General features: G+C 36.0%; 1 protein-coding gene across 1 annotated transcript in view; it reads left to right on the top strand.

Moving 5' to 3' along the window:
• The first annotated feature begins 374 nt into the window (after positions 1 to 374).
• Positions 375 to 15,093, top strand: part of LOC145678157 (maternal protein exuperantia-like) — a 107,239-nt gene continuing 92,520 nt past the window's right edge. The window contains exon 1 of the mRNA XM_081748244.1: positions 375 to 503. The gene's annotated coding sequence lies outside the window, so the exon portion shown is untranslated. The remainder of the gene's footprint in view (positions 504 to 15,093) is intronic.

Raw genomic sequence — 15,093 nt, 5'->3', positions numbered from 1 at the left:
CTGACGCACCTGCTCCTCACGCATGCACTCCACGCGCAATAGCATAGAGTAGCAAGTGCGATCTTGCCCTGTACATTTTATTGGCCACTTAGAGCAAGTTCGTTTATGTTTTTAGTTTGGTTCGTGTTTTGTATTCAGCCCTCCTAAACTTAATCTGCACCCTTAAACACTTTCTAAAGCAGTAAAAGCATATACCGTATTAAAAGAAGATAATATTTCATTAATGTGTCCTAAAATAGGATAGTACCTCTGATTATTGGTACTTTTATACATAATCTGCGTTAGTAGTAAAAAGAATTTGTTATCACTGAGTTATTTTACCTCAGAGGAGCAAAATGATTATTTTGCTGCAAACCAGAACGCCAGACATAGTATCTAAGGAATATCTACTGTGCAAACATTGTTCTGTATTTGTCCTTAGTAAACTTCTGACAAAGTAACATCACTTGGCAGAGAGCTAGTAAAATTTATGTCAAATATTGTAATAATATTTGGATTTCTAAGTAAGTACGATTTAACTATATTTAGAGTATTAAAACTTTATTTTTACGTAGATTCATTTCCAACTTAATCATTCATATATAATTGATTTTATCTTATAAGAAAAATCCTATGTAGCGTCTAGAATTAACTGGCATTAAGAGACACTATAAGAGCTGTATTTTTCGGTTTGTGAAATTTAAGATTAATAAAATAGTTCATTATTGAGAAACGAAAAATCTGTTTTACGTAAGTACATTATAATATACAATACATATTTTTGATATATCCAAAACTATTTACAAGCCGCCATATTGGTTCAAGAATATGTCATATAAATGGAAGAATATAGGGCCTATCATATTTGCGCTATGCTAATGCTAAACAGTTTTTATACCATTAATAACTATTTCAAACGTGTCAGGAACAATAATTGCTAGCAAAACTCAATATTTCAATTGTGAATAAGCACAAAATGTAAACAGTAATGATTTAATACTTTACGTGACATGTTTTGATGAAACAATCATTATAATGATTTACCATTCTTTACAAATAGCTGTTTACAATCCTAATACTCATCTTGTATTTCCAATTGACCAAAATAAGACTATGTGAATATCGTGTTTAACTCTTCAATAAAATATTGGTCTATAATGGATTCCATAAGACTATGTGAATATTGTGTTAACTCTTCAATAAAATATTGGTCTATAACGGGTCCCAATTTACAGCTAAATTCAACATACTCCCCGCTTCAACAAGTTCCGTTACCCGCTTGAAGTACTATTATTCAAACTATGCAAACTATAGATGTACACAAGGGCGCCCATGTTGTGGTTTCCAGGAGGGGCAAGTATAAGCGATATTTCAAATATAGTTTCAAATTTTGGTGTAACTATTCTAAAAATTATGTTGGATTTTCGATATTCCGAAGTACAATTTCCTCTAGGGGGGCAAACACCCCACCTTGTCTCCCATAATGGGCACCCTTGGATTTACACACTATTGATTCAATGGACCTCTGTTATTTCAATGCCTAAATGTCTTAACACGTCCGTATGGAATTCTCCGTGCTCAGAACACGAAATAGCTGCCCGGATCTGTGAAACCTCAGCATTGCTGGGGTACGTTGTCTAAAAGCAAGTTCACAGTTTCTTTCTATTCATCAATCGGCCTATTAGTAAGGCGGCTTAACCCGGGAAATCAAAGGAAAACTGCATTTAGTGAAACAATTATGAAACTTGGCACACTTGTAGAGTAAGGCATGGGAAACATTTTAAGATATGGAGATATTCAAAAATCGTGCTTGTTTCGCCGCCATCTTGGAAATAAATATGGCGTCCACGTGAAGGCACAGACTTTTACTTAAATAATAATATCTTCTCACAGAACTACCCTAGAAACCGCCATCTTGCGTCAAATTAAAGATAATGAAAGACTTAAGAATTTAAACTTAGTACATGTTTAATACATTTGCTCGTTTAGTCGCATGCTATACTTATTTGTCTACAGTTGCAATGAACGGTGTACAACCCTTCGTAGAATACTATTTTGAAATATTATTATTAGAAATTGTATTATATGAGACTTTTCTTTAAAAAGTGAATAACAGAAGTTTCAAAGCGTCAAGTCACTTTAGGAGCAAGCTTCCGCACAATTTTTGCACATAAGCGTATAAAACAATCCTTTCTTTTTGCACTTGTATTTTGCTGGCATCCTTTCTTGTAGCTGCACTTAATTAATCCATATGTGACCACTTTGGTAAAGTGCCCTTAAAATATGCTGCTTCAAAGCATCAGCTGTTGGGGGAATGTTGAACATCGTTCTGTTGAAGGAAGTAAATAGTTGCTTTCGAGTTTCGTTTACATTCATTAAGTCACTCGTCTGAGCATAGCAGAGCACGGTATATCGTTGGAGTAGATCAAATGCATTGTCTGTGATTGTATCTTGAGGAAATGACAGAAACTCAAATGCTTCCAATACTTCAGGAAATGAATTCCATCGCTTCCACATGGTTGGTTTTCCACGCCCGAAAACAAACGAAACACTCGCATCCACTGAAAGCGTGGAAACCGCGAAGTGCGACTGACTTTCGTTCTCCAAGTTGTTCAGCAATAACATGGACATAGAAATATCTGGCATGTTTCCACTACCAAACTTTATGAACAACCGTTTAAGACCTTGACGATTCAACTCGAAATAGTACGACATGATCTTCCCGTATTTAAACTGCTGTTGCGGAAAATAAAATCAGTTTCACTGTCGAGTACAGAGTGTGAGCGTGAGCGTTTCAGTGTTGCCCATGACTTGAAAAGCTATGAAAGAAATCGATTAACAATAATTGCATTAGAAGCCTTAATGACAGTTAAAATGAGTGGACCACCCTTAAATTTGTGGAATACATTAATTGTGGCACAGTATTTGGTTAAGGAGGGGCATCATATGGCAGACAGTAAATATACCACTATACAGGACAATGAAGATGAGTACCGGTATGAACATAATTTGTTTCTATACAGAGTACTAGCAGGTTACCGGTAGTCTCGTGTTTGTCAGATTTAACGGATGGCTGTAATTATTATTTTTTTTTTATATACAGTTTCTCATTTCGGTGTTCTAACTAGTAACCTACCGAGCTCTAATCTAACCAGTATTCTTTTAACTTGTGGTTATATTAATGAAGGACATGATCCAATAGATACGTATTTATATTTGAACAAAAATAAAATTAAATACTTAAATGGACAATCATTTTTAGGTGTAACGCATAGGCGGAGCTAGGAATTGTCTGCTGGGGGGCAGACCTTTGGTTGGTCTCGGAGATCTTCGTAGGTGGCCATCTTATAGGTGACATTTTTATTTTTTGTCAAAAAGTTGGGGATGGGGACAATGCCCCCATAACTCCGCCCATGGTGTAATACTAGATAATAACCTAGCCTGGTAGGTCACCAGTTAGAACAATGCCCTTATTTCTATTTTTGATTGTTTATTAATTCAAGCTTGTAGAACACATTGAACTTCAATAAAATAAAGCACAACGTTTTAGTTTAGAGTATACTTTTCTTGCATTGTTCAAGTTTTATTCAATGCAGAATAGCATAATTGGAAATGAGTGTGTTTTGCGACAAGCTGTAAGCTTAGGTTAGCTTCTTTTCTTTCTGACAGGTTACGATTTTGTGTACAGATATTACGTTTAAAAGAACTTCCCCCTCACCAGAGCCGAGCCGTGGGCGGGGCGAGCGGGGAGACGGTCCCGGACGCCGAAGTAAGGGGGGCGAAAAATTCGGGAGAAAAAAGGAAAAAAGATCGGAAAAATTGCTTGGAATATATGTATGGGGGCGCCATCATATACTCTCGCCCCGGGTGCTGATTTTCCACGGCACGTCCCTGCCCCTCACTTTGAATGAGATGATTTCGCACACTGAGCCTGACTACTGCAGGAAACATATGTTAGTCGAAATTTTAAAATGGCACTAATCACACGTCAGAACGACTCTGCATAAGGCCCTAAAAATCACAAAACGCATACGAAAAATTTTCTTTCTTGCGTGCTAATCGTTCAATGGGAGAACACTTATATTCTTAAAAAATGAATTTCTTTTAGTATCATATGTACTCTTACTACCTTAGAAAGTGTTTCTTAAAATAGGAGCTTCATTAATAGGTACAGATTGACTCCACGAGGGCTGAGTTTAAATATAGTATGTGGATGTATGGTATAAGAATTACAGTGCAATAAGCACGAATAACCTATGCTAGGTGGCCATTAAAGGCACTAATGCTTTCTAACCGAGTCAGGCAGGAGGGCTCGAGCGGGTGCGAGAGGTTGCATTCGTAGGGAGCAGGCGCGTCACCGACGATGGGTATATATATGAATGAGGATACTGGAAAAACACTTCATATGACATAAAACATATGCATTGTGTGTCGCAAAGCTTTATCACTTGCATTATCACTTTGCACACTGCCTTGACAGTACTTCATTTCAACATGTCTTTGTTATTGAGTATGATGTGGTACTGAGTACACTTTCTATTTCGTACTTCTATTTTATTATATATTTAATGTGTAACATCCAGATATCTTTTTATTACTTTTACAATCCCATTGCAAAATCAAATACAAAACTTCTTCCCGCGATTTTACAATTGTATTCCCCATAACATGAGATATCACCCAAAATTTTATACCATTTCACTACACTTATCTCAGATCAGGTCTGTCATTTAGGGAGGGAAGGAGGGGGCAATTGCCCCCCAAGAGTTTGAGGAATATATATACTTTAATTGATTGTCTACTAACATGAGTCTTATATCGGTGGTGCTCTTGCCCCCCCCCCCCAAAGCGAAGTCTGAAATGACGCCTCTGTCTCAGATGCATGTTAAATGTTTTGCAAAGAATTCTCTTATAAAGAGATTAAATTGACTTAGTAACATTGCCACCACCTAATTTCTGCACAGTCGTTTAGAACATATGAAATGTCGCTTGAACTTTTAATACTTTACCGTGCCAGGCTCTTGGCAAGAAGTAATGATTTGCCTCAGAACATATTCAAGTGCACAAGGTGATACCCAAAATATCAGAGAATGTCGTTGTAAAACTCAGGAATCTATACTTAAGTCCTAATGTCATCTGTCATCTTCAAAGTAGTCTCATCCGGCATGTATGCAACGATCCCAGCGTTATTCCTATCCTACTTTTGGAAGCACTCCTGGAAGGCCGCAGGGTGAAGGGTGTTCGGGACCTGTTGCGATTCTGCTTACATATCTTCAAAGGAGTCAAAACGTTGCTTTCAACGCTAGTTTCATCTTAGGGAACAGGCAGAAGTCGCACGGGGCTGTGTCAGCGGAATAGGGATGGTGCGGACCGTTGCTATATTGTTTCTGGCCAGGAATTCCTTCACAACAAGCGAAGTGTGTGCGGACGCGTTGTCATGGAGCAGCAACCAGTCTTTCGTATGCGCAGCTCTGGCCGTTTGCACCGAACATCTTCCCACAGTCTCTTCAAACCCTCGCAGTAATACTTCCCGTTGACATTCTCACCAGGTAGAACAAACTACTTATGCGCAATTCCTCGAATGTCGAAAGAATTATCAGCATTGACTTGATGCTGCGGCGAATCTGGGAAAGGATGGAGTCTGCCATTGTAATGATTGCTGCTTCGTTTCCGCGTCATAACTAGATTTATAACTTGTAATGACTCTGGATAAGAAGTTTGTACACTCTCGAACTCGTTGTTGCAGCTCTGTGCACGTCTGGATCCTAAAGTCGATTCTGAGAAAGCGAGGGACAAACTTCGCTGCAATTCGTCTCATGTTCAGTTCATCAGATAGAATTCGTTGACGTGTACCGTACGACAGTCGAAGTTTGCTATGAACATCATAAATTGTCTGCCTTCTGTTTTCGGAAATAAAATCACGCACTTTCATGATCATTTCCGGTGTTGTGCATGTTGACGGTCGACCAGGATTTTTGTAATCTTCCACAGATTCGCGGTCTTCATTGATACGCTTAAACCACTCAAATGTTCTAGCTTGCCTCAGTGCACTCTCACCAAATGCTCTTTCAGCATGTGGTGGGTTTCGGCTGCAGTTTTCTTTAACTTGACACAGAACTTGATGCAAATCAGTTGTTCAACGTCAGCCATTTGACAAATCGCAGAAGCACTGAAACACGTCCTCACACGCACAACTACAACTCACAACTGAATGAATGCGCCAAAGATGATGCAACGTTGTGGAGCAGTAGCTAATACATGTACCGGTACCTCGAGACATCTAGCGGCGGAATGTCATACTGCTACTGGTTTGTCCGGTAAAAAAAAAAAAAAAAAATCTCGGATATTGTGGATAGCATCACATATTTATAATAGTCTTTAAAAAATATTTTGCCCTAACGAAAGCCGGAATCAAGTCGTGTATGAACATGCATGTGATGCTCTGGATAATCCTCCTGAACATTTTAAGTGAGTTTTCAACAGACATATATATTTTTTTCTTATATGATGTTCTTGTATTGTTAAATTAGTAATCTATGTAGAAAATTGTATTATTTAATCCTTACGATTTTCCATGTAGCGATACAGGATGGTTTTGGTAATCAATTTACGTAGAACATCGGTGATTCACAACACTTTAGTTTTGTAATAATAATAATAAATTGACTGTACTATCATTTTGAGATGACAACAATTAACTCAAATTATAGTATGAAATAGTTTCTTGTTTACATTCTTATCGAAATGAACTACAGTTTCTTTTGTCTTGCTTATTGCAACTATTAAATGGAGGGCAAATTTAATATTATTTTACTGTGATGGAAATTTGTAACTTTGTTACTGTGGTTAGATATAACAAACCGATCACACACACAGGGCCGCCTCTACCATATGCAACACGTGCATTTCCCGAGGCGGCAAAATCAGTCATATATATATATATATATATATATATATATATATATATATACAGACTATTCCATAGTTCGTGTAATTTTCTACAGCACTATGAGAAGATGAAGTTTTCACACTATTAATCTAAAATTTGGCACTCTTATTGAGAAATATCTGAATTTTTCGAATTTCTAAAGGAAATAAGGGAAAATTGCTGTTTAGTTCCCCTTTTAGGGATGTAAACACCAAAGTTCATTTTCCTTATGGGAGATTCAATGTTAAATTTTGGAAGCAGTTTTCTCCAATGATTATTCGTAAAGATTTGGGGGGAAAATGACTTGTATTTGTTACAAAATGCAAAAACACTCATTCACAAAGCTACTAAAGCCGTCTGAAACATTAATTTGGGAACGCCCCCCTCTTGGGCGGCAAGGGGCGTAAAAAGGTGGTGGGTGATGTTTTACCAAAATCCTAAACTTTATTTTCGGAATGCCAGTAAGCGTCAGATTAATCACGAATGTCACAGAATTAATGCTCCAATGCTCCTTACATTTAAGAGTGACTGATAATAGGGTTACAGCCCCCTTTCAAAAATAAAAAGAATCACCATAAATATTCTTAGTAGGGACAAGCGAGAAGAAGGTATTTTTTGTCAATTAATGTGAAATTTGGCGTCATTGTAGCAAAAGAATATGCATTTTTCAAATGTGGAATGTTATTTTGGTAACGCACCGCCTTAGAGGGGCACAGGGGGTGGAGCGGATATGATGGATCTTTATAAAAATTCAAAATTTTGTTCCGGAAATGTCAGTGAGCGTCCGATTTTTCACAACTGTCACAGAATTAATATTCTAATGCTCCTTGCATGTGCCAGTGACTTATATGGGGCTACAGCCCCCTTTCAAAAATAAAAAAATCACCATAAATAACCTTAGTAGGGGCATAAGAGATTTTTTTTCAATTAATGTGATATTTGGCGTCGTTATAGCAAAAAGGTATGCGTTTTTCACATCTGGAATGTTATTTTGTTTACCGTCGCCTTAGGGGGACACAGGAGGCGAAGCAGCAAATGATGGATCTGTATAAAAATTCCAAATTTTGTTTCGGAAATGCCAGTGAGCGTCAGATTATTCACAACTGTTACAGAATTAATATTCCAATGCTTCTTGCATGGTCAGTGACTTATATCGGGCTATAGCCCCCTTTCAATTTTTTTTTTTTTTAATCACCATAAATATCCTTAGTATAGACATACGGAAGAATGAATTTTTTCTCAATTATTGTGAAACTTAGCGTCGGGTTAGCAAAAAGTTATGCGTTTATCAAATCTGGAATATTATTTTTGTAATGTACCGCCTTGCGGGGGGTACAGGGGGTGAAGCATAATTTAGTGGATCTTTATAAAAATTGCAAATTTTATTTTCAAAATTCAGTGTGTCAGATTGATCACAAATAATACAAAATTAATATTCCGATATTCCTTGCATATGCCTGTGACTGATATTGAGCTACAGCCCCCCTTAGAAAAATTACATTATAAATTCACGATAAATATCCTTAGCAGGGACGTACCGAAGAAGCTATATTTTGTCAATTAATGTGAAATTTGGCGTTATGATAGTAAAAATCTGGAATATTATTTTGGTAATAGGAGGCACAGGGCACGGAGGGTAATTTGGGGTCATAGGGGGAGGGCTGATAAAAATTCCAAATTTTATTTTGAGAGTGCTCGTGAGTGTCAAATTAGTTGCAAGAGGCACAGAATGAATGCTCCGTACTACTTTTATGCACCAGTGACTAATATGGGACTACAGCTTTCTTTGAAAAACTCATAAATTCAATATGATTGTTCTTACGCAAAGACCTACTGGCAGAAGCAGTTTTTTTTATATAATTAATGTGAAATTTGGCAATATTTTAGAAAAAGATGTTTGTTTAGAAAGAATTCTTAATTGACAATAAGGTAATACCCATGTGCGGATATCTTGTAGGGGCGTGGACTCAGAATTTCTTTTGTCTAATGTTAGTGTCAATGTGAAATGTGGAAAGCAGTTTCCTCTAATTCTTTGTAAGAATCTTGCGGTAAATTTGCATTTTTAGTTAGAAAATACAGTAACACTCTTTCGCTTGTATCTATGATAGTGCATGTGTCTGGAATTTTATTACGGCCATTCCTTCTTATTGGGCAACAGTAGCGACAAAAAAAAAAATTCAGTTTTCGTTATTTGTGTTATTGGTGTGAGCGTAAAAATAATCACTAAAATCGCAGAATTTACGCTCAAAAGTTACTTCCATGTGGGACTACAACTTCCCTTTCTGGTCTCACAATCACTTTGAAAAACACAATAAGTATCCACACCACCTTCTTATACGACTACGACTATAAATCTTTTAAAAGAGAAGTTTGGGGAATGATATATTTCTATGGGGTGAAATGTTGAATGGCCACCAAGTAGTCCAGATCTTGCTCCATGCAATTTTTTTCTTGTGGAGATTCCTAAAACAAATTCTATCAAAAATCATGTAACAATGGAGATGACTTAAAACAAAGAATTGTCCAGAGCGTAGAGATGATCACTCCAGAAATGTTGGAGAAGGTGTTCACAGTGGCTTTATAAATCACATTAATTCATGTCTTGCTCGTTCACGAGGGCATGCTGAATAAAAGTAAGTTAATTTTATCTGCCTTACACTTAGATTAATGAAATCTTTAAACAATTTAGTTAATGACAATTGAGCCAAAAAAAAAAGTTTGTTTAAACAAAAGAATAATATGTTTTCTTGAGTTTATGGTATAGCCTTACTCAACTTGATCCTTACTCCTCGCGAGACATTTGTTTTTACTACTACCATGTGTCCATAGTATAAGACTTCCTGACGTGCTTACATATGCAGTATACGAGTAAGCTACTGCGTAGAAAGAGGGATCATACAGTTATTGTGTAAGAAGTAGGAAAAAGATACGCTTTGTTTTATAAATAAAGAAAATAATAAAACTTAAAGGTCACCTGTTAGACTTTTAATTTTTAAAAAATTACCTATTAAGATTTTTTCGTTCGCGGTACACGCGGCATTTTCCATTGTCATTTTGTGTTCCCTTTCGAGCTGGTTTGCTTAAGTGTGCAGAAAATATATAGATGACTTGTATGTATGATTTTATGTTATAAGAAGAGACCAATTTGGTTTTTAAAAACGCAAAATTCTTTGATTATATTCCAGTGATGCCAAAACAACGAAGCTATATCCTCAATCTGGTACACTGACAGACGATATTCATTACACTAGATTTGAGATTTAAAAAAAATCAAAACATTCTTCTAAAAATCAAAACATTCTTCTTCTAATGACAAATTCCACATTAATTGTAAAGCATATTTACCTTCTTCCCGTGCGTCCCTGCTAAGGATATTTATCGTAAATTATATGAATATTGGAAGGGTGACTGTAGCCCAATATCAGTCACTGGTAATGCAAGGAGCATCGGAATATTAATTTTGTATCATTTGTGATTAATCTAACGCTCCCTGGAATTTCCAAAATAAAATTTGAAATTTTTATAAAGATCCATCAAATTATGCTTCGCCTCCTGTGCCCCCTTAAGGCGGTGCGTTATCAAAATAACATTCCAGATTTCATAAAAACATACTTTTTGCTACAATGGCGCAAAATTTCACATTAATTAACAAAAAGTACCTTCTTCTCGTATGTTCATAATAAGGATATATATATATTTAAGAGAGCTGTAGCCCCATATAAGTCACTGACCATGCAAGAAGCATTGGAATATTAATTCTGTGACATTTGTGAATAATATAGCGCTCACTGGCATTTCTGAAACAAAATTTGGAATTTTTATAAAGATCCATCATCTGATACTTCATCCCCTGTGCCCCCCTAATGCGATGGTTACCAAAATAACATACCAGATGTGAAAAACGCATACCTTTTTGCTACAACGACGCCAAATATCACATTAATTGAAAAAAAAGACCTCCTCTTATGCACCTACTAAGGATATTTATTGTGATTTTTTTTATTTTTGAAAGGAAGCTGTAGCCCCATATAAGTTACTGGCACATGCCAGGAGCATTAGAATATTAATTCTGTGACAGTTGTGAAAAATTTGACGCTCTCTGGCATTTCCGGAACAAAATTTTGAATTTTTATAAAGATCCATCATAAACGCTCTGCCCCCTGTGCTCCCCTAAGGCGGTGCATTACCAAAATAACATTCCAGATTTGAAAAATGCATACTCTTGCTACAATGACGCCAAATTTCACATTAATTGACAAAAAATACCTTCTTCTCGCATGTCCCTACTAAGGATATTTATGGTGATTCTTTTTATTTTTGAAAGGGGGCTGTAACCGTATTATCAGTCACTCTTAAATGTAAGGAGCATTGGAGCACTAATTCTGTGACATTCGTGATTAATCTGACGCTTACTGGCATTCCGAAAATAAAGTTTAGGATTTTGGTAAAACATCACCCACCACCTTTTTACGCCCCTTGCCCCCCAAGAGGGGGGCGTTCCCAAATTAATGTTTCAGACGGCTTTAGTAGCTTTGTGAATTAGTGTTTTTGCATTTTGTAACAAATACAAGTCATTTCCCCCCCAAATCTTTACGAATAATCATTGGAGAAAACTGCTTCCAAAATTTAACATTGAATCTCCCATAAGGAAAATGAACTTTGGTGTTTACATCCCTAAAAGGGGAACTAAACAGCAATTTTCCCTTATTTCCTTTAGAAATTCGAAAAATTCAGATATTTCTCAATAAGAGTGCCAAATTTTAGATTAATAGTGTGAAAACTTCATCTTCTCATAGTGCTGTAGAAAATTACACGAATTATGGAATAGTCTGTGTATATATATATATTGGTAACAGACTTCATAATTATGGTAGTAAAATTTACTAAGTTGACCTTCTATTTGAATACTACAATCTTAAATCATGTTTAGGTCGCATCAACTTAAGGTCACATGGACAGTGCTGAAGCAAATGATCAAACAAATTCCAGCATGAATTGCTTGATTATTCTCAAATACAAGAACTCAGTTCTCAAACAGTAGTGAACATCTGTTCCATTACTTAACTACAGGCCCTATCCAGGGGGTCCAGCCCCCCTAAATTTTTACTGTCCCCCCTAAAATTTTCACAGTAGGCTTGCAAATGAACTATAATATGGTGATGAACTATAATATGGTTGAATCGGGCCCAATCCTAAATTCTACCGAGCCCCCCTACATTTTTGGGCTGGCTATCGGCCTGCTTAACTACCACAGTTTTGATATGAAAGCTAGTCTTGTCTTTATCAGGAACAAGTTCCTTATCATTGACGGTGGATATAAGATTTTTTTTAAAAAAAAATTAATGGATGTAGTAGGAAAATCAAGAAACAGAGATAAAAGAGCTAGTTGCACTGGAATTATAAACTGATATATTGAGATTGAAGATCGAAATTGAATTCTATTTAATATATATATATATATATATATATATATATATATATATATATATATATATATATATATATATATATATATTACCATCTTTCCTCTGCAGGTGTGTTTATTTTTCACTAACATAATAGATTGTTAATTAAGAAAGAAACCAGACACGAGGTCATATTTGTAGTGTTTAGGCCCTTCTAAGTGCGAGTACACTTATCCTGCCCTTTGTTGTTCATAATATGGTAGCATACTTAAAATCGTGGCTTTTAAGATTTGTTCTTTATGGAGAAATGGGGCGGCAAACTCCCTAGGGCCGGCCCTGCACACACTTATAGCTATTTCAAATTTTACACAACTGATATACTACTTGATTAAATACAAGAAGCAACAAGAAACTCGTTGTAGTCAATTTACTGGTTTTCCCACCAAATTTGGTGGTTATGTATGGCTTTTTGGTGGAGAAATTTTTAGTGTATTGGCTAGTGGATTGTGAATCTTTTTGGTGTAACTAGCCGAGTTTTTCTAGTGAACTGACCGCCTGAAATATTCAATGTTTCTCATTGACTCTACCTCCTCTGTTTTCGACGAATCAACATTGAATGAATCAGAATTATTCAAATGTTTTCTAGAAATAATAATACAGATGAATAGGTGACAGTTCCTTTGTGAAAGTCACACTTGATATGAACAAAAGAAAAGCTGATTTTAGTGATCTCCGTTACGATTTTGATACTCTATAGCACGGAAGTAAGTCATGTTTTCAAAAATTGTTATTTTTTTCTATGTACGAAACTAAGTGGTACGGTTAGTAACTAAATTTAGATAAACTGGTCTCTAAAATTTACATCAGCTGAAAGAAAAATTTAAGATTAGCTGAACTCTTGAGTCATCATCATTTGTCCTTCCTCACGATCTCTATATGTAATTTACTCTACACCACTCACAATTTTATTTACAATATTTATGAGTACGTAATGAATCTCCAAATAAACTAGAGTCTATTCAGTGTAAGACATGTTCTGTCTATTCTGTTTTTGCTTTTCATTTTTCCATCTACTGGGGTTTCTAGTTAGTTTTGCAATGAAAGAAAATTTGTTTCTTTAGCAATTCATTGATAGATTTGTGAAACTGGAATTTTAATTTGAAAATTGTAACAAAAATTCTAATTAATATATTAATGTTGTTACTAATTGACTAATAATTGATATTGTTTTTTCTTTAGTAATATTCAAAGAATTGAAACTTAATGTTATATATTAAAATGTTTCTGAAAATTTGAAAGCTACAAAAGTTGCAGGATATCAACAGACCTATCGGAAGCCCGTGCCTGTCAAACTATGTGCGGCCCTGTTTGGGCTCTACGGGATCATACTATGATTTTTCAAACGAGAGCTCCATTTTTTGTTCCAAATTCGGTATCTACAGAACAAACTAAATCATCATGTGTACAGGTCAAAGATATAGGATGTGGGTACCAGGCTCTACAGGAAGTAGTGTGAAAAGTTCCGGAACGGCTAAATATCTCGTTTAGTACGCGTTTTTCTGAAAACTTGAGTTACGAAAGTTGCAGGAAAATCAACAGGATTGTTGGGCTGGTAGGAAAATGAAAATGTCTAGACCCTATGGGCTCCAGGGAACCGAACGGTTATTTTGCAAGTAGGTGCTCCTGTACCAACAAAGTGTATGTGTGTTATAGGTCATAAATATGTTCTGCAAAATTGATGTATTAAAACAAGATTAGTGTAATTGTGATGTATGATTGGTAAAGAAAATACAGTGCAGATAGGCACAGATTAAGAATAAAGGTTTAGAAGAATTCAAGTGTGTATTTACATAATTATTGGTATCTTCACCTCTGAATAGTTTCTTCAATTGCACTCTGTTAGGCACAATGAATTCAGCCGAAAGAGAAGGAGTTGCTATTCTGATGATGAGACGTTATCGTGATAGAGTAAGTCCATAGAATGGTCACCTATGTCTCCTGATCTATCTCCGCTTGATGTTTTGTACTGGAGATATCAAAAAAGCAAAGGTCCCTGTCTCTGTAGTGACATCTTGTACAGTACATAACAGGCTGCATGTAGACACAGCCAAAAGGATATGAGGTGCATTTTACAGGAACAATGTTGTTGATCCCCCTCAGAATTTCTTCCTACATAGGCTTGCATAGCAACTCATTCTGCCATTGTTAGATATAACCGCATTTTGCGGCGTCGAATTCATTTGTGACAACCCCAGTGGGCAATACCCCATATTCACTTCGTACGTGTGGAGCCCTACATATAAGTACATACTGTACTATAATACTTTCCTAGCATCGGAAATACTTTCCTGGCATTATTTTTACAGAATTTGGAAATATTTTCAGTGAATGATAAATTCGATCTCTAGATAACATTTGCAAATACGATTAAAATGTGACTTAAGTCGGTGCTTAATGCAGTTTATGTTCTCGGAGTTCAGACAACGCACTTCCGAGCTTCAATACTATTTGGATCTGAAATTCTCTGTTTGGAAATCTAATGAAATCAATAGGACTCTCGACTTGTAATTTATCAACTCAAGTTCAAACCTTATTCAAGGTTGCCGTATTCTTTTCTCTTTCTCCCAGTATTCCTGAAAACTAAATGATGGCTGCATTTTATTAGCCAAGTTACTGAAAATGTCCAGAAAGCTATGGTTCTTTCGCATTTTACAGGCAAGTTTTTAGAAATGTTTTAAGACTGGTGTCCTGTACCAACCATGTAGTATCTACTTTAATGAC

Source organism: Thermobia domestica, chromosome 2 (genome assembly GCF_964235325.1).
Source record: "Thermobia domestica chromosome 2, izTheDome1.hap1.1, whole genome shotgun sequence".
Taxonomy (NCBI): Eukaryota; Metazoa; Arthropoda; class Insecta; order Zygentoma; family Lepismatidae; genus Thermobia; species Thermobia domestica.
This window is presented reverse-complemented; position numbering and strand designations above follow the sequence as displayed.